This window comes from Alligator sinensis, unplaced genomic scaffold (genome assembly GCF_000455745.1).
Source record: "Alligator sinensis unplaced genomic scaffold, ASM45574v1 scaffold462_1, whole genome shotgun sequence".
Classification (NCBI taxonomy): Eukaryota; Metazoa; Chordata; order Crocodylia; family Alligatoridae; genus Alligator; species Alligator sinensis.
In genome coordinates, this window is record NW_005842741.1 from 223864 (window position 1) to 245911 (window position 22048).

The following is a 22048-nucleotide window of genomic DNA, read 5'->3' on the forward strand; positions in this document are numbered from 1 at the left end:
CACGAAGGTGGTTAATGGATGCCAAGAAAAAAATGGGACCTGATGGCAGCCGTGGCCACCTCCCCCTTGCCACTGTGGGGGCCTTCTCATTGTGAGTGCCTGGAGCCTGCACTGGGGCTCTACCCCCTACAACCACTGCCACCACCAACGTACAGCCCTGGCCCCAGCCTCAGCCCATCCTGCATGGTGGGGTCAGGGTCCCTGCAGTGTCCATTCCTGGCCTGCCTGTTCTGGCCATGATGAGCAGTGCCAGCAGGCAGAAGCTGCTGCTGGGTGGAGGAAAAAAGTGGGACCCAGTGGCAGAAGCAGCCACCTCTCCCTCACCTGTGCCAGCCCCTTCTTGCCGCCACCAGCTGGCGCCTGTACTGGGGCTGCCCTGTGACTCCTCCCTGATGCCATCATTGCCCTGCCAGGTACAGCGGCCTGGGGAGGCCCAGAGGTGGTGCTGGTGGTGGCGGCAGCAGCAGGGAGGAGCTGCAGGGCAGTCCCAGAGTGGGCTCCAGGTGGTGGCAGCAAGAAGGGCCTGGCAGAAGCAAGGAGCCAGTTGCTGTGCCCACTGCTGGGTCCTACTTTTTTCCCGTGCCAAGCAGCAGCTTCTGCCCTGGCGCTGCTGCCTCTCATCATGGCCAGCATGGGCTGGTCCAGAGTGGGAGCTGTAGGGACCCCAACCTCCTGCATGGGGTGGGCTGGGGCTGGGGCCAGAACCAGGGCCAGGACTGTGCACTCAGCCCAGGGCTCAGGCCCTGCCTGCATGGATCCTGGCTGTTCTCCATGGGGCCAGGGCCAGCAACAATAGCAACTGGAAGGAGTAGCCTGAACACACCAAGATTTTTAGTTTTCATTCCATTCTCCTGATCAACTTAATGAATCTTACCTTAACCTCCAAGAACATGCACATGGCAGCCTTTTTCAGGAGAACTATTATTTTCCTCTGTTCCCGCTATGTTAAACATTGTGTTTTTGACAGCACTTCTTGCACTGTTTCCTCATGCATATTGACTGCCATCTAGTTTCACCTGTTGCTTGTACAGGTGTTTCACACTCTGAGGGGAGAAAATCATCTATTAAAGTTTGAAAAATATGATCACAAACCATAAAAATTGGTACATGGACTCAGATGTAGGCTTAATTCCTGAAATTATTTTATGTTGGGGTTGATGGTAGTCTTATGTCCCTAGTAGGCAATTGTCAATCCTTTGGAACATGGTATCCACATAAGAGGTCTAGTCAAATGCCTGATGAATCCGCTTGTGGCTGACAAACCAATTCCAGAGCAACACAGTTTGTTGCAAGTTTCACAGATCCATATGTTGTCTAAGTTGGAGTTCAAATTTGCAGCATGCTGCTTTCTTCTTTCTCGCTTTGCTTCTATCCTCTGGATCAAAGCCACTTCATGTTGAGCTGCACCCAGTGCCAGATGTTCCCTCCAGACTAGACAGGATTCTGCGTGCTCTTCCCAGCTTTCTACATTGATGATGAACGAATTCATATAATTTTTTCACATGTCGTGATACCATCATAGAAGATGACTCTGCTTTCTCAAGCCATCTTGAATCTTACTATACAAGATATTCTTGGGGATACAGTCTTCTCTCATTCCTCTGACATGGCCAGTCCATCACAACCTTTTCTTCTTGATAGTGGATTTTAAGTGTGTCAGTCCCGTGCACTCCAGTACCTCTGTGTTTGGTATTCTGTCTTCCCACTTTTATTTTCAGGAACTTACGCAGACATCTTATGTGGAAGCTGTTCAGTCTCTTGATAGGCCTAGCATGTTGTCCACTTTTCTGAACCGTAAAGCAGGGATGACACTACACAAGTCTCATAGATTTGTATCTTCACCTTAGCTGATAGTTTACTGTTATTTCATGCACATTTCTGTAATAGCCCCAAATTCTTAGCTGCTTTTCCATTTTTTGTTAGGCAATTCAGTCTGAAGGTCAAGATTCCTGTTAATCATAGAACCCAAGTAGCAACCACTGTCAATGATACCAAGACATTTATCCTCCAGAGTGATGTCAGGTATTGGTTCTTTCACCCCTTCGTCCATGAACACAGTCTTCTTTTAACTGCAGGTCTTTCTAGCATGCCAAGTCAGCTCTGCTGACTATCACTTCAGGTGGGTGAAGAAATGGCAATGTGTTTCTACCTGCTCCCTGTCTCCCTATTGACTCACAGTGGGTGCATCTACCCATGCAATTAATCTGTAATTAATCTGCACAGAAAATTCAGGTGCATTAAACTGCCTCTGACAGAAGCAGTGCAGTCCAGGGCTGCTCCTGCTCTGCTCTGCTCCCTTGCAGTAGCCAGGGGGAGCTTCAGGCTCCCATGTGTGCCAGCCCTCAGCTGGCAGCAGGCACAGGGGCCAGTCCTAATCTCTATGGGGCAGAGGGAGCTCTCCTGGCTCTGGGGGCAGCTGCCTCCCAGCCTCATGGAAATCGGGATTAGTCCCAATCTACGTAAGGTGGAAGGAGCTGCCTCTAGAGCAGGACAGCTCCCCCCACCCCATGGAGATTGGGCCTAGCCAGGCAGCAGATGGGGCCCCCTGCTGCCTGGGTTGACTGAGAGCAATTTGATCCCAGTCAGAGTCTATGCATACACTTCAGTGCATTAGTTAATGTGCCATTTTTCTAGTACCCGTACGTATTGATACTGGCAAACAGCACATTAAATTAATGTACAGCAAGTGCTGCGCATGTGTAGATGATGACACTTTACTGTGCATTAGTCTAATGAGCTGTAAAGTGTCTCGTGTAGACACGAGTACTGACAGAGACAAGTACTAGAAAACATCACTTTGATGCACTGTAGCACCTGTGTAGATGCTGACTGGGAGCAATTTCCTCCTGGTCAGCCCAGACAGCAGGGGGCCACAACTGATGAGCTCCCAGAAGTGTGGGAGAGCTGTTTTGAGCCATGTGGAGTTTGGGATTACAGCCCAGGTCAGCAGTGCTGGCTTGGGGCCTCTGCTCCTTGGGGTTGCTCTACCTCCCAAGGCACTTGGCCAGAGGGAGGGCAGCAATGAGCTGGTATCCCCCAACCCATGCCCTGGCTCCTGCCTAGTACCAGGACAAGGCAGGAGCTGAGCGCTGCCGGGACCTGGGAGATCTGTGTCTCCCGCTGGCAGAGGAAAACAGGTCATTTGGGGGTGCTGTGCTGTGCTGTGCAGGGACCTGCCAGCCCCGTGCATCTCTCCCGAGGCTCAGATCACACCAGCACCATCATGGATGGGGCTCAGGAGTGGTTGGAGAGAGGCTTTGCCTCAGTACCTCCAGAGGCTGGGAGCATGGAACTGGGGCAGGCTGTGGAAGGTGGGGTAGCTCAGCTTAGTGCACAAGTGCTGGCTCCTGGGGAGGGGAAGGCTGTGGGCTCTGTGCTACAGAGGAGCTGCTTGGAACTCCTTGCCTCAGTCACGAGGGTAGGGGCCAGAGCCATCCAGGGGTATGGCACAGCGGTGACGCTTCCCCAGGGGAGGAGCAGACAGATGGGGCAGCCCCATGACCCATGGCCACTCTTGCTGGTCCTACGCTAGCTGGGCTCTGCACATCCAACTGGTGTGGGGCTGATCTGGGCAAGGGCAGCAGCACAAATATATTCCAGACCCAACTGAGGCAGGGACTCTGAGAGGTTCCTGTGTAGCATTGAGTCCACAGCCTTCACCTCCTTGGAAGCTGGGACTTGTACACTATGCCAGTGGTTCTCAATCTTTTTTGTACCAGGCCCCATTTATAAACATCAGTGTCCAGTCCCCACCCAGTGCCCCTTACTCCTGACCTGCTGCCCCCCCACCCCCAGCTCCCCAGTGTGTGGGACGGGGGGAGGAGGGGGAGGGAGGAGCATGGGGAGCCCCAAGCGGCCCCAAGCAGGGTGGAACTCTGCCAGCCTGCAAGGAAAAAGCCAGTTTCCCACATTTTTCTCCTTTAAAGGAGAATCCATTTTTAAAGTTTATTCGTGACCTTTTTATATCCTTGTGACCCACTTTTGAGTTGCGACCCATGGGTTGAGAAATGCTGCACTAAGCTGAGCTAATCCCCCCTGCCCCTCCCAACCCAGCCTGGCTCTACACTCCTGGTCTCAGGAGGGACTGAGGCGAAGCCTCTCTTCAGTGACTCCCGAGCCCCATCTGCGATGGACCTGGTGCAATCAGAGCCTCAGGCGAAATGCATGGGGCTGGCAGGTACACATATGGCACAGCACCCCCAGAAGCCTGTCCTTCTCTGCCACTGGGGAGACGTGGATCCACCTGGTCCCAGCACTGCTCAGCTCCCACCTACCCCTGGCACTGGGCAGGAGCCAGGGTGTGGGCTAGGGGATCCCAGTTCGTTGCTCCCCTCCCTCTGACAGAGTGCCTTGGGAGGCAGAGGGAACCCAAGGCACAGAGGCCCCAAGACAGCACCACTGAGCTGGGTTGCATCTTGAGCTCCATGTGGCTGGGAGTTGTCCCCTGTTCTGGGACAGCTACCCCCTCCACTTCCCAGAGCCCAAGCCCACATGCCTCCTGCCAGCCTCAGGCTAGCACTCAGGGGAGACTTGACCTCCCCCTGGCTGCTATAGGGAGGCAGAGGAGGGCAGGAGCAGCTCTGAATTGAACTTCTCTCATCAGGAGTAAATTTGCTCCCCTTGCAGGTGCACATTCAAATGCATGCTCAGGGGGATTTAAGGCAGACAAGGTTCCTTGGGTGAATCTGATATCTTTTATTAGACCAACCCAAATAGTTGGAAAATAATTATTAAGCAAGCTTTCGGGTTCAAAAACCCTTCGGCTTCTTTACTTTTCATTCCATCCAGGAAGAGCACATACCAACTGCTGAAACTTCCTTAGCCTGATGAAGGGTTTTTGAACCTGAAAACTTGCTTAATAATTATTTTCCAAATATCTAGGTTGGTCTAATAAAAGATATCAGATTCACCCAAGGAACCTTGTCTGCCTATGTCCTTAGACCAACATGGCTACAACCTACACCCCTGTAACAGGGGGATTTAATGCACCTGAATTTTCTGCCAGAAAATTAAGGCACATTAATTGCACATGTAGACACGCCCAATGAGTAGCAGTCACATGAAGTCTTTCCCACATAGGACTTGCAATCTAATTAGGTCATATGGGACATGGGGGGAACTTTTGTCCCATTATGCCTCTGCACAGCCAGGTAAGGGCCAGTGTCAGTCCTGCCTGAAACCAGAAATTGATTTCACATGAATCAACACTCCCTTTCCTAGAGCACAGAACTGATTACACCTTGAATTACAGTATGAAATCACATAATTATTTTGCAATTGTTTAATTTAAAATTAAAATGCAATTCCTTTTTTGGAAGGATGCAAAATCAACTTAATCTAAATGCTTATTAATTTTATTTTATTTCCAGTCAGGCTTTCCTTTCATTTCACACTATGAACTATAAAAATGTCCGAGTTTCTTTCTTCAGACTTTGATCAGTGCATTACCATGACAACAATGTATTTACTGAAGCTATAATGGTTGGACTTCAGAAAATGTTAACTGGGTCCCTTGAAAATCTATGGGGAAGCTTTTGGTTTCTACACTTTACTGTAAATGAAAGAATGGTTCTTGTGACTGCAGAATTTATAGACAAGTGATTTAAATTCACCTTTGAATTATCCCTGCTGTTTTTAACAGTCCAGTGCCTCTAATGTGCTTTTTAAATGCATTTAATATTTTTAATCACATAAAAACCAAGCCAAACTTTTATTTACTAGCTTGCTCGCTTTTTCTCTGACTGAAGTCCACAAACGAAGGAGCTAATGCACCAGTATGACAGGATTTGAAGCACATAAACAACAAAGGTTTTTACTTTTACTCTTTAAATTTAAATAATTATTCTCGCTTACAGCTCTCACAATTCGCACAGTGACAAACATTCTAGAATATGATGGGGGGTGCTCTGTTTCTACACAACGCTCACTGTAGTGTCTACCTCTAAATGTTTTCAGTCCATGTGCATCACCATTAACAAGGTCAAGCACCTTGAACAAAAGCTCAAGATTTTTTATGCTCTTTAGTAAGAGAAGCGGACAGATTTATAGTTCAGGAATAGTTATGCTACCTCTTCCTCCCAAATGTAAATATCTGTAAATACACGTGCCTGCAACAGTTTGCATGCTGACTTTTTATTTCTTCTGTTTGCTAGCAAAATCTGGTCCACTAGTTGTATCTTTAAAGCCAGAAAAATAACTTGATAAGCAACTTGGCAAATTGTTCTTAAGGAGCGATATTTTGCAAGCAGACAGAAGTAAAATATACTTATAAAATACTGTATCATACAACTTTCAGTGGAGTAATTCAGTTAAACAAGTAATTAAGTTCATTTCTATTGTTAAAAAGAAACATGACCATGTGTTTAGAATGATACACATGTTTTAACACTTGATGCTGAACTAGGTACTGACAGCAGGATAGCACAATCTGATCTAGTTCACCAAGCAAAAAGCCACCAGGTAGTAACAAGATTTCTAAAATCTTATTTCTTAAAATACTTCTTCCTGTTATAAGGGATTTATGAACAGTGAAAGAAAAATGTTGACTGCATGAAACCGCTTCACTGTACAATCTATAAATTTATACATAAAATGTTTCTTTAATGTCTGTAAAAAATGGAGTTAAAAGATCAGAAAACACATTAGAAAGCCTGTATGATCTTCAGAATTTTGTAATCTCTGGCTGGTCTTTGAAATTATTCAAGTTAAAAAGTAGATTCAGATCATTCAAAACACGAACAACTGATATTTCTTCAGATACAAAAATAAAACACGTGACTTTAAAAAAATAGATTATTTCTAGTAGTCAATAGTATATAACTCTAGCTTGACAGTTTTTCCCCTTGAAAACTGACCATGAAATGACATTGTGGGAATCAATATTTATGATCTCTTGATTACTTATACATAAAAATTGCTCAGATTAGAATTTCTGTGCCAAATTTAATCTTTCTAGCCAGTTTTGCTGGAGAACTGTTCTGAAGCAAGTTTGCAAGGCAGTGTTTTACAACAGAGAAGGGTATTTTTTTTCATCTATTTCAAACACTGCTGAATCATTTTTGTTCATTTTTTATTTTAAAATTATCTTTGGACAGATACTAAGCCTGAAAATTCCTGCTTGATAGATGACACTATGAAAAACTGAAAAAGAGAGATAGAATGGAAACCATTATACAAACTTAATTCTAGTAGGTCATAGCTGGCACCTCACCATAGTCCCCCCTTAGATTCCTGTACTTCAATGGGCCAGGTACAGACGTTACACTTTTACCAGTATAAGTAACTGGAAACCAGTCTATACCTGTAACAGAACAGAAGTTCATCACACACAGACTGGTTTGAAAGTGGCAGAACCCAGTCTAAGATTTGCACCCCCCAACAAAGGGCAAATGTGTGTTCTGTTCACTACTGAAATATGCCGCTTATAGAAAACCATGTAACTTAGATCATTTTTGCCTCGGGCTTTTTGAATGTCTGTACCTAGCACAAGAATGAAGTCTTGGTCACAGTGAAGTCAACAATACTCGGCTTTAACCCTAACTCTGCTTTACACTGCTTGCCCAGTGCAATTTTAACCCCAAAAGATACAGTGATTTAAGAATTCCTTCTTTGTCAAGTGTCAGAAAGCCACCTGTTATGGATCATGAGCCATCCCTCCATCTGGGTACCAACAAAGGACTTGTGGCCAGGGAATAGGGACCTGGAACCCCTAAGCCCTACCAATCATATGCTGTGAAAACATCTTTTGGAGGTTGTTAGCAGCCAACACAATTTCAGCTGTTTAGCTTTAGATAGCTGTAAACTGTGCCAGTTGACAAGCTGGGCTCAAAGTCAGCTTTTCACCCTTAAACTGTGCCAGGCATTCTGGAGATATGATGCAGGATCTAGCTCATAATGTGCATGTAATTCCACTTCTATTCCATAATACACTCTTGTGTGAGCATGTGTACCTTTTCTGCTATAACAAAGCTTGTATATTTTAATTTAAAAAAAAAAAAAGCATAAACTTCTTAATTATCCCTCATACTAAATATGCATAGCTAAAGGAAGAGTAATATTACAAGAAGGGGAGCAAACTGTCTTCAATATATTCCACTCTACTATGTCAGGGTATGTCTACACAGTACAATATAGCATTGCCTACAGATAGCCCATTTAGAACAAGTTGTTTTTTCTCAAACATCAAAACCAGTATAGGTGTATTAGTTTTGTGCTCCACTCATGCTAACTAGCCTTGTTGAAAAGGCTTGTTTGGAGTTTCATGCTAGCTCAGCTTAGCTCAAGGGTGTCAAACTCACTTTGTCCCCTGGTTTGGCTCTGGACTGTGGGGCTCTTTGCAGGCCAGATACAGCCCAGAGCACAAGGCAATGACAGCAGCAGCTCCAGCTCTAACCCAGACCATTTGGTGACAGCTCCAGCTCCAGTCCCTACCATGAGCCATATGCTGGAGCCAGAATGGGAGTTGCAGCTGCTACCGCCAGGTGCCCTATGGTCATCACTGAATAAGGTCATCATTGAATAAACCTCACAAGAAGCTGGGAAAAGAGACAAGGGGCAAAAAAACCTCCGAAATGGCCAGCAAATCTGAATAAAAATACCAAAAGAAGCAATGCTTAAAAGTCAGCTCTATCCAACACAAGGTACTGTATCATCTGTGGAGAAACATTTTTTTTTTCTTTAAATCCTACTGCTGATCCAAGCATGAGAATAAAACCAACAATTAAGACTAGTCAACAGACCAGACACTGGAACTGATTACTCATTTTCTACTTAGGCCTGGTCTACATTTAAAAGTTTTACTGACATCACTATGTCAGCCAAAGTGTGAAGAAAAATCACACCCTTAACAAGCACAGCTATGCTGGCAAATCATTAGTGTAGAGACCATTGCAGGAAATCATGTAGATATAAAACATCCCATGCCCAACTTAAAACCATTGGCACAAAGGAAGAAAAGCCACAGAAACTATGGTATGCCACAAGAATAGAATACGAGGGACCAAGACAGAGGTGGACCAATAAAAATTTTCTTGGCCGATACCAGTGGCTGATTATTAACCAGCCATATTGGACAATACCTATCCAATAGCCAATTTACAGGAATGCAGCCTGGCAGCACGTAGAACAGTCCCCTGCCAGTAAGTCTGTGGTGGGGAAGGGGCATGAGGGAGGGAAGGGGTGTGTGGAGGGGGTGTAGATTTAGGCCTCCACAGTGAAGGAGGGAGTGGGGCAGGGCCAGGCACTGCCCAGTCAGGGTGGTGAATACGATCCCAGGTCCAGGATCAGGATGGAGTCATGGGTGGCTCGTCTAGGGGGCGCCAGAGGGTGGGCAGCTCCCCGCCACTGTGCACACCCCCAGAAGAGGCATGGGGGTCATGTGCCCCTCCAGATTTGTGCACAGGGCAAGTGTGGGCTACCCACTATAGGCTCGGGGTCAGGGACTGCACCAGCCTCTTCCCAGCAGGGGGGCTAGGCCAGGGCAGGGCTCTGAGTGGGTGGGGGCAGGGTGGCCAGTAGCAGCACTGGAAGGGATGGCTATGGTGTAACACAGATGAGAGGCTTCCCTGTAAGAGCATGAGTTCACTCTGCATGATACCTTGTCACTAGCTGAGGCAGAGAGGGGCAAAAACAAAGCCCAGGAGCCAAAGTAAGCAGTAAGAAGAAAAAATATTTCTGCTTGGCCCTGATGCATGGGATTATTCAGTTAAATACAACAAAGATACAATTCAATCTCAAAGAGAAAGAGCAAATAGAAGAAGGAACCTGATGTAAAAAGAGCATCAAAACTACCCAACCTAACTTTTCTTACTTGCCCACAAAGAGTTCCCTATTGTCTAAACCACAGATGGTCAACCTCCAGCCTGTGGGCCTGATCTGGCATGCAGAGCCACATCATCTGGCCCTCAGGGAGCTTCGTGGGTCTGGAAATTTGACAGCAGGGGAGCATTGGTAATTAATACTGCCACCACAACCCTGCCACCAAATTTTCAAGCCCTGCAGGGCAGATGACATGACTGCACATGGGGCCGGGGCCACAGCATGATCTAGCACAGGACCTGATCCAGTATGTAGGGCTGGGACTAAGGCCAGGGCCATACGTCAGACTGGGGCATGTGTGAGGGCTCACACACCAGACAGGGCACCACTAGCATTTGTACACATGCTTGTGCTGCAGCACCAGCCTTTTTAAAAGCATCCAGTGCTTCAGTTGTATAAGTGGCGAAATGCACGTCAGCACTGAGAAAATGGCAGCGGTGTGCTTTGAGCTTAACCACCTTGAACGTGCTTTAGTTCAAAAGCACACAACTGCCATTTTCTGTACGTTGACGAACATTTCGCTGCTTATACAACTTCACTGGATGCAGCATAGTGCGTGTCAGCTTACATGTGGAGCAGACTCATTTAATTGGATCTCAGGCGCCTTATGGGACGAAAAGGTGTTGTGTATAAATGCCCCACTAGTCTAAACTAACAGGGTTAAGTTACAGTAGCAAAAGAAGTTTCCACTCAATGGAGTTTCCCAGTATGGTTGCACCAGCAGCACTGCGTCAGCAAAGTGCAGGCAAGCCTAAATTTAACAAAAGTGATTATTCTGAAGAATCGTTTCTAAACTAGCTCCTCAGACTCCTGGACGTACCTTTCTCTCTCTCTACTCCTTGCAAAACATTCATCTTGTTTCACTAGCACCCAAAAGGAGCTCAGGTCCAAGAAAGAGGTGAAAAGATCATTCTGGCACTAGAATCAATGCAGATCCTGCAGATGGAACTATGGAGACTACATTTTTTCCAGAAAAAAATACTACAAAAACAGTAAAAAAATCTAGCTATTTGTGATATCTGTCTGACATGGACGAATACTATATGTACTTTGCAAAAATCTTTCACAGTTAATGTAATACAGTATTCTCCAAGGACTTAGCACATAACATCAACATTTATTTGGCTTTCTAAGAATAACTGGTAAATTAACACACAAGTCACTTGAAATATAATGCAAAAGAAACTCAGAAAATAGTCTTCTAATTTTTTCTATTATTTGAAAAAGAAAATATTAAAAACTTATGAAGCTGAATAAACTAATTAACTCTAATTATAATCCTGTCAGTTCAGTCACATTATATACAGTATATGGAAAAATTAAAGGAAAAGAGGCATAAAAGACCACATGAATAAAGGAAGTTGAAAGTTTAGGCCAGCTAGTACCCTCAGGGCCATATCTAGATGAAAAGGTAGCTGCCAAAATTTCTAGCTCACAGAAGCACCATGTCCATCTTCACTATACTCATTTTATTACTTGCCACATCGCACATAATCAAGGAGTTACAACTGCTTTCTTCCCATCCTACTCAACTCTATCTAACAATCGGACTTAGGAATCTAGCCATAATTCAAGGCAGTCCGTAACCATGTCTACCCTCTTTTATGAAAGCACTGGATTAATTTTAAGCATATGCTTGACTTGAAGTATGGACCTAATAGTTTTCCTGAACAGAGTGGCGTTCCTAAATCTGAGATGCCCTGAGCATGCCGAGCACATTCCATGATGTTCTTTCCTAGGGAAACTAAATTATAGAAAATGTAGTGTTCCCCAAAGACAAGATGTCTCCCTCAAGTCAGCTTTTTTTCCTGGTCCCATCAGTTAGGTCCAGGAAAGAAAAAATTACTTCCTGGTCCCAGCTAATAACTGGAAAAAGCCCTGAAACATGGGGTTACCAGACACTTTCCCCCATTTCTGCCCATTACAAGAGAGCTATCTTTATACCCCAGCCCATGGATCACAAGCACAACTCCAGAGATCACACATGCCTGAACTCCTTGTCTTAGGGTACCATCTCTTCCCTAAATTTAACCAATTCAATCTTGAAGTAGTTCTTTGCCCACTCCCTCCACAACCCTGCTTACTCCAAAACAAGAGGCCAGGCGGGGAGGTCTAGAAAAGTTCTAGAGGCTTTCTCTTCCTCCATTTGAAGATAACTTGCAGGGAACCTAGGATCGTTGGATCTGAGAGGCAGGACATTTATTCACATGAGCCATGAGCTTTTCTCCCTACAAACTGCACCCCAAATCTAGTGTGCAAAGAAGGTTTTCAGGTAAACTACAGCAGGCTGACCTTTCCTTGTATTTGCTTGGTCACTGAGGAACCAAGCAGAATTGTTTGTTGCCTGTGACTAAAGAAACTAAGGCTACTTTTGTTGAGCAGAACCGTAGTAATTGTTTTTGGGAGATGAAGCCATTTAATGTGAATTAAAAGGATGAATAACAAATGGTGTACATTTTATGCTACTTTTTCCAGTACACAGACTATTATAGTGTTAGGGCATAATCACTCTTTTAGTCAAATCATCTTGGTATATATCTACTGTGTGAAGAAATGCAGCTGTCAGTACCAAAAAGTATGATTTTAAAGAGGCATTTATATTTTAAATGTTTTTCTATTCATTTAGCTTGAAAATCAGTTTTCTTTCTCTGTCAGTCAAGTCCCTACTAGTCTCAGTGTTTCAAATACAGTTTGAAATAAGCAAGATTTTGTGGCAAGGGAGCAGTGACAATGTTAACTGCCTCAGCTGTGGGGCTGGAGAGATTGGGCATTGCTGTTATAGATCATGCAAATTAAATATGAAAGTCTAAATAATAAAAACTTAAACACAACCTTAGATTCATTGAAAAAGAACCAATTTTTAAATAAAAACTGAAAAGACTATCTTAATCAAACTTTAAATGTAATTGAGAATAATAAATCTATTGTTCAAAAGCAACTGGCAGTATTTCTTGGAAAAAGAAAAGTGTTTGAGATTTAACTACAAATGACAGGACAAAAGGATTTATGCATTTTAGGTATTAGCATCACAACATTAACACAATCCTACAGTTTCTGATTAATTTTAGGTTTGCATGAGTAACAGGAAATACTGAACAGTGATCCAAGCAAATATATATTTTCTAAGTTGTATTACACATTTTCACCCTTTAAATATGCAAGGCCCCAGAAAGTGACTTTTAATCATTAAAATAAATGAAAAGCTGCTTGTGTATTTCAGGATGGACTATACACATTTAATGTTATGCCTTCTAGTTTTACAAATGTATTTGGAGTCACCCAAAAAAATTTAGTAGTATCTCGGTACATATTATTTAGAATACTTTGTTATTTATTGGAAAGGCATAGTACTAATACCACCTATTTCACAAGTACGCTCTAAGTCTTCTGCAAAAGAAATGTTATTGATTTGGAAACTTCAAATTTCACTCACTGAAGGCAAAGGCTGTCAACAGGCACCATGGTGACCCTAAACAGTATGAATTAGCTGTGCAGGCAGCAGCTGCCAATATTCGAGGCTATGACCTAGAATAACATTTACAAAAACACTTTTTTCCAGCTCTTTTCCTTATCATAGGACAGAAAAATGGACTGAAATCCCCTCTTAGTACCTCATACAATGCTGAAGTCTTGGGCTCAGCACAGAGATTTTGGCCATTAAAAGATTAAGGATCAGCAAACTGTAGCCTTTTCCTATTTACAGACTAATTGATGCAGAATTAAATGATTTTTCTAATGCCATAAAACAATGACAGAGCTGGAAAGAAACCCAGCATGGGTTTTTATGCTTATTATACACCCTTTATATGTTTAGGCACACCTTTTATACAGACTTTACAATTCCAGAAAATGTTTCATTTTTTTCTGAATGAAACACTGTAAAATATTCATGTTATTGTCATGACCCAAAGGCATGATTTTGTGTGCGCTTCGGCACCAGAATTATCCCCGCCAAGTTGCAGAGCATTGCACGGGAGAGTTTCCTGTTGCAGAGGAAAACCCCGGTGCAGGGACGAGTTTCCCGCCTTTTCTGCAGCTTCTTTTGCAGAGTGCATTGCTCATGTTGCAAGAGGACGGTGCAAAAAAGTTCCCGCCACCGGTATGCAAATTCGTTCCCCGTGATTGGCTAGTGCTAAATTATTCACACATGGCGGCTAACGATTGGCCTGTTAGCCATATAAGAGGCTTGAGCAGTTTCCGCCCAAGCCGAAGAGGACTCCACATCCATCTCGTGGCGACTCTGGGTACACGGCAGGGTAATAGAAACCCTGTGTGAGATCCAGAGGAGCCTGGCGGCCTGATCCACCGCCCACCTCTTCCCGTCTTCGAGCGCGACTTTTATAAGATGTATCTACGATTCCCATTTTGGTGGCTTGTTCACCCAGAGCATCTGGAGCTCTGTACCGTGGAGCCTAGCAACCTCCACGAGACCGTCTGTGTTGTCTGTCTGTAACCGCAACTCAATCAAGTTTTCCAGCCTACACCACTGCCATCTCGGTGTAAGTAAACAATCTTTAAAACTACCGATACGCGTTTGTGCCTAATTCCAGCTCGACGGCCTTCCCTCTCCGACCCGGCGTGCCCGGGCTGCTGGCCACAGCCCGGGTGCAGCGCGGAAAAGGGCTCGGGTCGCTCCCGGCCCGCACAGTTATCATTTCCAAAATCCAGTCTACTATTTCACTTGCTAGTGAATGATTCAGGGGAGTATTTAAGAGCCTACTTAACATGGGACTATACAGAACATATTTCTTCAAACAGCTAGTGGAAGTTTCCCGATCCCAGGCCCTGGTTCTCATGGGGGACTTCAGCCACCCTGACATCTGCTGGGAGGGCAATACAGCACTGCACAGTCAATCCAAAAAGTTTTTAGAGAGTGTTGGGGACAACTTCCTGGTGCACGTGCTGGAGCAGGCAACTAGCGGCCATGCTCTTCTTGACCTGCTTCTCACAAACAGGGAAGAATTGGTGGGGAATGTAGAAGTGGATGGCAACTTGGGCAGCAGCAACGGCAAGATGACTGAGTTCAGGATCCTGAGGAAAGGAAGGATGGAGAGCAGAAGGATCCTGGACGTCAGAAAAGCAGACTTTGACTTGCTAAGGGAACTCCTGGGCAGGATCCCCTGGGAAACCAGTCTTGAGGGGGAGAGGAGTCCAGGAGATCTGGCTGTAGTGTAAGGAAGCCTTACTAAGAGTGCAGGAACAAACCATCCCGATGTTCAAGAAGACTGGGAACTATGGCAAAAAAACAGCTTGGCTTAGCAGGGAACTCTTCAGTAAACTAAATCACAAAAAGGAAGCTTATAAGAAGTTGAAACTTGGACAAACAACTAGGAAGGAATATAAGAGTATTGCTTGGGCATTCAGGGATGAAGTCAGGAAGGCTGAAGTGCAATTGGAGTTGCAGCTAGCAAGGGACATGAAGGGTAACAGGAAGGGTTTCTACAAGTACATCAGTAGCAAGAAGAGAATCAGAGAAAGTCTGGGTCCCTTATGAATGGGGGAGGCAACTTAGTGACAGAGGATGCAGAAAAGGCTAAAGTGTTCAATGCTTTTTTCACCTCCATCACAGGGCAAGGCCAGCTCCCAGACTACTGCACCTGGCAGCACAGTTTGGGGAGGAGGTGAGCAGCCAACTGTAGTGAAAGAACAGTTTACGGATAATTTAGAAAAGCTGGACATATACAAGTCCATGGATCTGGATGGGATGCACCCCAGGATGCTGAGGGAGTTGGCTGATGAGATTGCAGAGCCACTGACCATCATCTTTGAAAACTCATGGTGATCAGGAGAGGTCCCAGATGATTGGAAAAGGGCAAACACAGTGCCCATTTCTAAGAAAGGGAAAAAGGAGGATCCAGGTGTGGCAGCAAGATGCCCCCACAGGCTCCCGAAGGGGAGAGGGCAGTCACTGCGGGCCCCAAACCCCACAAACAGCACCCCCTGCAGGGGGGAACTTATCTCCTGGAGCATAGCCAGAGCTGGAGCAGGAACTGCGGCCGTGGCCCCGCGAGCTGGCGTTACACCAGCTGTTTAATCAGCTGTTCCCCGGGCGGGGAACAGCTGAGCCAATCGCAGCAGCCGTTCTGGCTGCTGCGGGGAGGTTTAACGGAACCTGGGGGCGGGGGAAGCGAGGGAGGCTGACATGGAGCACACCAGAATTGTGGAGGCTCCTGTAGCAGGGAGGAGCAGTGCAGCCGGCTCAATGCCGGCAGGCAGAGTAGGGGAGGCGTTTGAGCCCCCTGTAGGAGACTGGGGAAAGGAGGCAACTCCATACCCCTCTCCTCTCCACGGGTCTATTTCTTTGAGAGAAAAAAAAAAACAGGAGAGAAGAGGCATAAGACCAGAAGCTCCCTACTCAGAGGCGCTGAAGTAGGTGCCAGCCAATGCATGTACAGCTTGCCAGTCTCCATGACAGGAAGGCTACTCGTCGGGGGTGGGGCAGCCTGACAAGCGCCAACAGAACCCACCCGGACGTGAGGTTCCCCTCGAGGCAAGCCGAGGTCGATCAAGCACGACTGAACCACCACTGCTGGCGCCCGCCTGGTTGGCGAGTGGACGGGGTGTAGGGGAGACGGAGCCCTGTGGAATACTGCACCTGAACCGTGAGTACTGCCGTCCACTGAACCCACCCTTTATATAATTACACCAAGTCATGGCAGGTGAGTTGAGGGGAGGGGCCCCATGCCGGACGGATAGTGCATCACTCAGGGAACCCCACTTAGGGAACCTTCCGTCACACCAGGGAACTACAGACCAGTCAGCCTCACCTCAGTCCCTGGAAGAATCATGGAGCACATCTTCAAGGAATCCATTTGTAAGCACTTGGAGGAGAAGGTGATTAGGAACAGTCAGCATGGATTCACCAATGGCAAGTCATACCTGACCAACTTGACTGTCTTCTATGATGAGGTGACTGGCTCTGTGGATGCAGAGAGACCAGTGGATGTGGTATACCTTGATTTTAGTAAGGTTTTTGATACAGTCTCCCATCAGGCAAGCTAAGGAAGTACAGGATGAACAAACTGTAAGGTGGACAGAAAACTGGCTGGGGCACTGGGCTCAAAGGGTAGTGATCAATGGCTTGATGTCTAGTTGGCAGCCGATATCAAGTGGTGTGCCCCAGGGGTCTGTCCTGGGACCGGTTTTGTTCAATATCTTCATCAACAACTTGAAAGATGGCATTGAGTGCACCCTCAGCAAGTTTGCAGATGACACCAAACTGGGTAGTAGTAGATATGCTGGAGGGTAGGGCTAGGATTCAGAGTGACCTAGACAAATTGGAGGATTGAGCCAAAAGGAATTTCATGCAGTTCAACAAGGACAAGTGCAAAGTCCTGCACTTCAGATGGAACAATTTCATGCACCGGTACAGACTGGGGGCTAAATGGTTGGGCAGCAGCTCTGCCGAAAAAGACCTGGGAGTTAGAGTGGACAATAAGCTGAATGTGAGCCAGTAGTGTGCCCTTGCTGCCAAGAAGGCTAATGGCATACTGGGCTGCACTGGTAGGTATGTTGCCAGCAGGTTAAGGGAAGTGATTATTCCCCTTTATTCAGCACTGGTGAGACCACATCTGGAGTACTGTGTTCAGTTTTGGGCCCCCCACTACAGAAAGGTTGTGGACAAATTGGAGAGAATCCAGTGGAGAGCAACGGAAATGGTTAGAGGGCTGGGGGACATGACTTATGAGGAGAGGCTGAGGGAACTGGGCTTATTTAGTCTGGAGAAGAAAAGACTGAGAGGGGATTTAATAGCAGCCTTCAACTACCTGAAGTGGGGTTCGAAAGAGGACAGAGCTAGATTGTTGTCAGTGGTGGCCGATGACAGAACAAGGAACAATTATCTCAAGTTGCAGCAAGAGAAGTTTAGGTTTGATATTTGGAAGAATGTTCTTACTAGGAGGGTAGTAAAGCACTGGAACAGGTTACCCAGAGAGGTTGCAGACTTTCCATCCTTGGAGGGTTTTAAGACCCAGCTAGACAAAGCCTTGGCTGGGATGAGCTAGTTGGGGATGGTCCTGCTTTGGGTAGGAGGTTGGACTGATGACCTCCTGAGGTCTCTTCCAACCCTAATTTTCTGTGATTCTATGATATGGTAAAAATACATCTCCCTCTAACTCATTAATCTATATACCAACTACATAACTATAATTCAGGAAGTTGAATATTATCACCAGTACATTGAAAGTGTTTGAACAAGTTACAAAACATTCCTTGATTAGTTTGCTGTTGCAACAGAGCCAGATTGTAATCATCCACATAAATGTGAACAGTGGGAACAGGAGAGAGGGAGAAGAGGGAAGAAAAGATGAGAAAAGAGGCAAGAAAGGATTGTGAAAGGAAAAAAGGGGATAAGTAGCAATCCCCAAAAATTGGGTGAAAGAAAAAAAGAGGCAGAACAAAAGGAAGACTGGAAGAGGAATCAGGTGACAGAATGAAGATGAAGAATGAAGAGAAGTATAAGGCAACATAACAGAGATTAACAGAAAAGGGAAGGATAATGAAGAACAAAACAACTGGCTAGAGAGAAACTTTGTTAAACTATAAGAGTACGATTTTCCAAGTACTCAGTATTTCCAGTGATATCAACTATTGCCTTCAGATGAAGCAAAGTTAGGTCAATGCTGAATGTTTTTTAAAATCCAGCCTAAGTGTGCATAGTTCCTTTCTCTTCCTTTCCTGAACAGAGCTTTTCAGGGACCACTCCCAATTTCCAAAATGTAAGGGAACAGAATTTGCACTGATTCACACCCTACCCAAACTCACTGGAATAAGTCCTAGATCCAGCACAAGTGTTTAAGCATGTACTTAAGACTGATCGCATAAGTGTAACAGACTGCCAATGTGGGCTCACCAGATTGGCTTGAGATACTTACCATGGGCTAGAAACAGTGCCAGTGAACTCTGAGCAACCCCAAGGGTGGAGCAGGGGAGCCCTGGCCTGGGGAAAAGGAGAAGCCAATTGAAAGAAGGGGTTTTCAATCCCCTCATTCGCGTGGAAGGGGGATGGCCGGAGTTGGGGGCCCACCACCCTGAGCCCTGGTTGGCCGGTTTGCAAGCCAGGGAGGGGCTGCAGGAGGGGATAAAAGCAGCAGCCGAATTGGTGTGTGGGGGCTGCTCACAGTGACTCTGGGGAACGATGCGGGAGGCCTAAGAAGAGCTGGGGTGAGCTGACCCAGCAGAGGGAGCAGAGAGACCCCTCTGAAGAGCCTTGAAAGCCCTGGGAGAAGAAGGCAGCAGCAGTCAGCCGTGCCTCCAGCCCTACAGCAGAGAGGGAGCAGCGGCCAGGGCTTGGGGCAGAGAGCTGGTGCCCCAAGGCCCCATTGCAGTGTGCTGGATGTGCCAGATGTCCCAGAGGCTAGTGGTGGCAGTCGCCCCCCCCACTCCACTGCGGAGAAGAAGCAGCGGCCAAGAGTGCAGGCGGCATCCTTATCCGGAGCAGGGAGCTGGTCTGGTGAGTTGAGGAAACCCCTCACCTTCCCTGGGGAAGTGGGACAGCAGCAGGCAAGGCACTGGGATCCTGAGGAGCAGCAGAGCGCCTGGACGAGGGTCCCCAGGAGCCTGGGGCACAGGCTGGTGCTCCGAGCAGGATCGGAGAACTGCAAGGCACGTGGAGTGCCCGGCCAGTCATCTGGAGCAGGGGTTTAAAGCAACCAACCCTGGGAGCTGCCTGTGCTGCTGACCCTCTGCCACTGACTGCCCCAGAGGGGACTCAGTCCTGACCCTCATTCTGCAGCTGATTGTCATTGGATGGAGTCCCTGAGCTTTGTGCTTGGGTCATGCTGATTGCTGCAGGAGCCTACTCTGTTGCTTGTTGCTTGCCTTTTTCGTTGTCACAGAGGGTCACCCTTCAGCCTCTTTGGGGGGGTTCAGGTTTGATACAATTTGATTGCTGCAGACCAGAAGAGCTTAACCTGTTGCAGTCTGTCGCTTATGGGGAAGCCTGTTGGAGCTGCAGGGAGTGACCACCTTGCTTCCTTGTGGTAGCACCTCAGCACTGGCTGAAAGTTGCCAGTTATCCCACCTGTGGTTCTTGAGTCAGGGGTTGACTAATGCATTCTGATTTGTTTTGTGATTCTGGTTATGCCATTTAAGTTTACTTGTAAATAACCTTTCCTATTATTCTTGTTTTGTAAATAAAGTGTAAATAGTTAAATCAGTTAAGTGTTAGACCTTCTTGGGACCATGGGCTGCTTTGTAGGGAGCAGGGGCCGGCTGGAAAGTAAATTGGTGCTGGCTGGAAGCCCTGCCTCACTCTCACCACACCATCCCTGATATTGGGCAGGGGTGGCAACTATTGGGCTGCCACCTGGGTTACATTTGCCCCCTTCCATGTGATTAAGGGGATTGAAAACCACTTCTATCAACTGGCTTCTCCTTTTCCACAGGGCAGGGCTCCCCTGCTCCACCCTTGAGGTTGCTCAGAGTTCACCGTCTCTGTTTCTAGCCCAGGGTAAGTATCTCAAACCAATCTGGTGAGCCCACATTGGCAATCTGTTACATAAGCAATTCTACTGACTCCAGCAGGACTTCAAGTTAAGAAGGTGCTTAAATACTTTGCTGGATCAGAGCCCATGTTAGCACAGAATTTGATTCTCTGGGTTGTGTTGTGTTGCGCTTTGGGACAGGAAAGGGTACATTGAGAAAAACTTTCCTAAAACTAATCTATTTTTGGTCTTGTCAGGACCAAAGGAACTGATATGCCATGAACTTCAACAGTTGATGTTTCTACTTCCTTGTGCACATTATTCCCACTCACAGGACATTGAGGCACATAACCCCCATAAAATAATCTAGATTGATAGTTATTTATGGGTGTGAACTTTATTTGAACAATTTTGTAAAGCACAAAAGGGAATCTGTACCATTTTGCTTCAGCAAATGTTTATAACCAACCCAATGAACTCTTCTCTTGCTCTGGGATTTAAAGGTGAAAAGGGCTATAAAAGTATATCACAAGGGCTATAGATTGTTGCTTATTATTCTTAACTTGGAGCCACTGGATCCAGCCTGCAAAGCAGTAGCTTCAATTGTGCTCAGTTGTAGGGGAGTTGCCTGTACCAATCTACAAGTAGGTGGCGTGGAGAAGTGACAGTGGGGAGAAGTAGCAGCAGCGGCCAGGTCCTAGCCTCAGATCTGACTTGGGACGTCTTGGGAAAGGTTGCTGACCACTGACCTAAAAAGCTGTGAACAGGAATTTGGAAAAGCTCCAGATCATAGCTATTTATTTGTTTAGCAAAACTCACTTTGACATCAGTGGAAGTATTGCCTTGATAAGGACTGCAGGGTTAGGCGCCAAATATTTCTTATACTTGAGTACCAGCAAGGTATTTTATTGTTTAAACAGCTTGTACATTTCTGAAGGAATGTACGGGAGAGGCCAGATTCTCCTCTGGTGTAATTGTGCTTGTTGAAATCATATGAGCTATGTCATAGAGAATCATATAAAATCATAGAAAAGTAGGGCTGAAAGGGATATCCAGAGGTCCATCTAGTCCACCCCCCTGCCTAAGACAGGATCATCCCTATCCAAACCATCCTATACAAATCTATAATCTAAATTATTTCTAAAACTACCATCAAACCTGACACAAAACAAGACATAACACCCTAACCTGCCACAAGTAAGGCAAGGGAAGCACAGCAGCCAACATCCTGCTTCTATAAAAGGTTGTTAATACATACTCAAGAGATCCTAAGTCAATCAACACCAGCTAAGAAACTGGTCCTTGTGCTTAGGAGAAAAATAAAAGATTAAACTCATTATTACCACCTTAAAGCTAATCAGATTATGGGTTAAGCATTACAGATATTTTCAAGAAAATTTCCACTGACTTCAGTGGGAATCAGCAGAATTCAACAGAAGTATACAGAATAATCACAGTGTTTTATTTTTCGTTAAAAAAACAACATAATTGTTAAAAAAACAACTTGTATGACTCAGCTTTTCTAACTTTATGTTACTCTTCCTGAAATTGTTAAAAATATCAGCATGTTTCAATTGGAAAGAAACTATTGTTTGTAAGATCAACCAGCTGTACATACTACATGACAGAAACACTAGAAACGCTATATATAAATGCAGAATAGTAAAAAAAAATCAGTTTTCAGTCCCCTTGAATAGATACCTCTTCTTACCTTTATAATTGAAGTGGAAACAATAATTAAGAATCTAGATGATGGTCTTATGGAATTACAGCAAGACTTGGTAATGCCTTCTGTGTGCCATACAGAA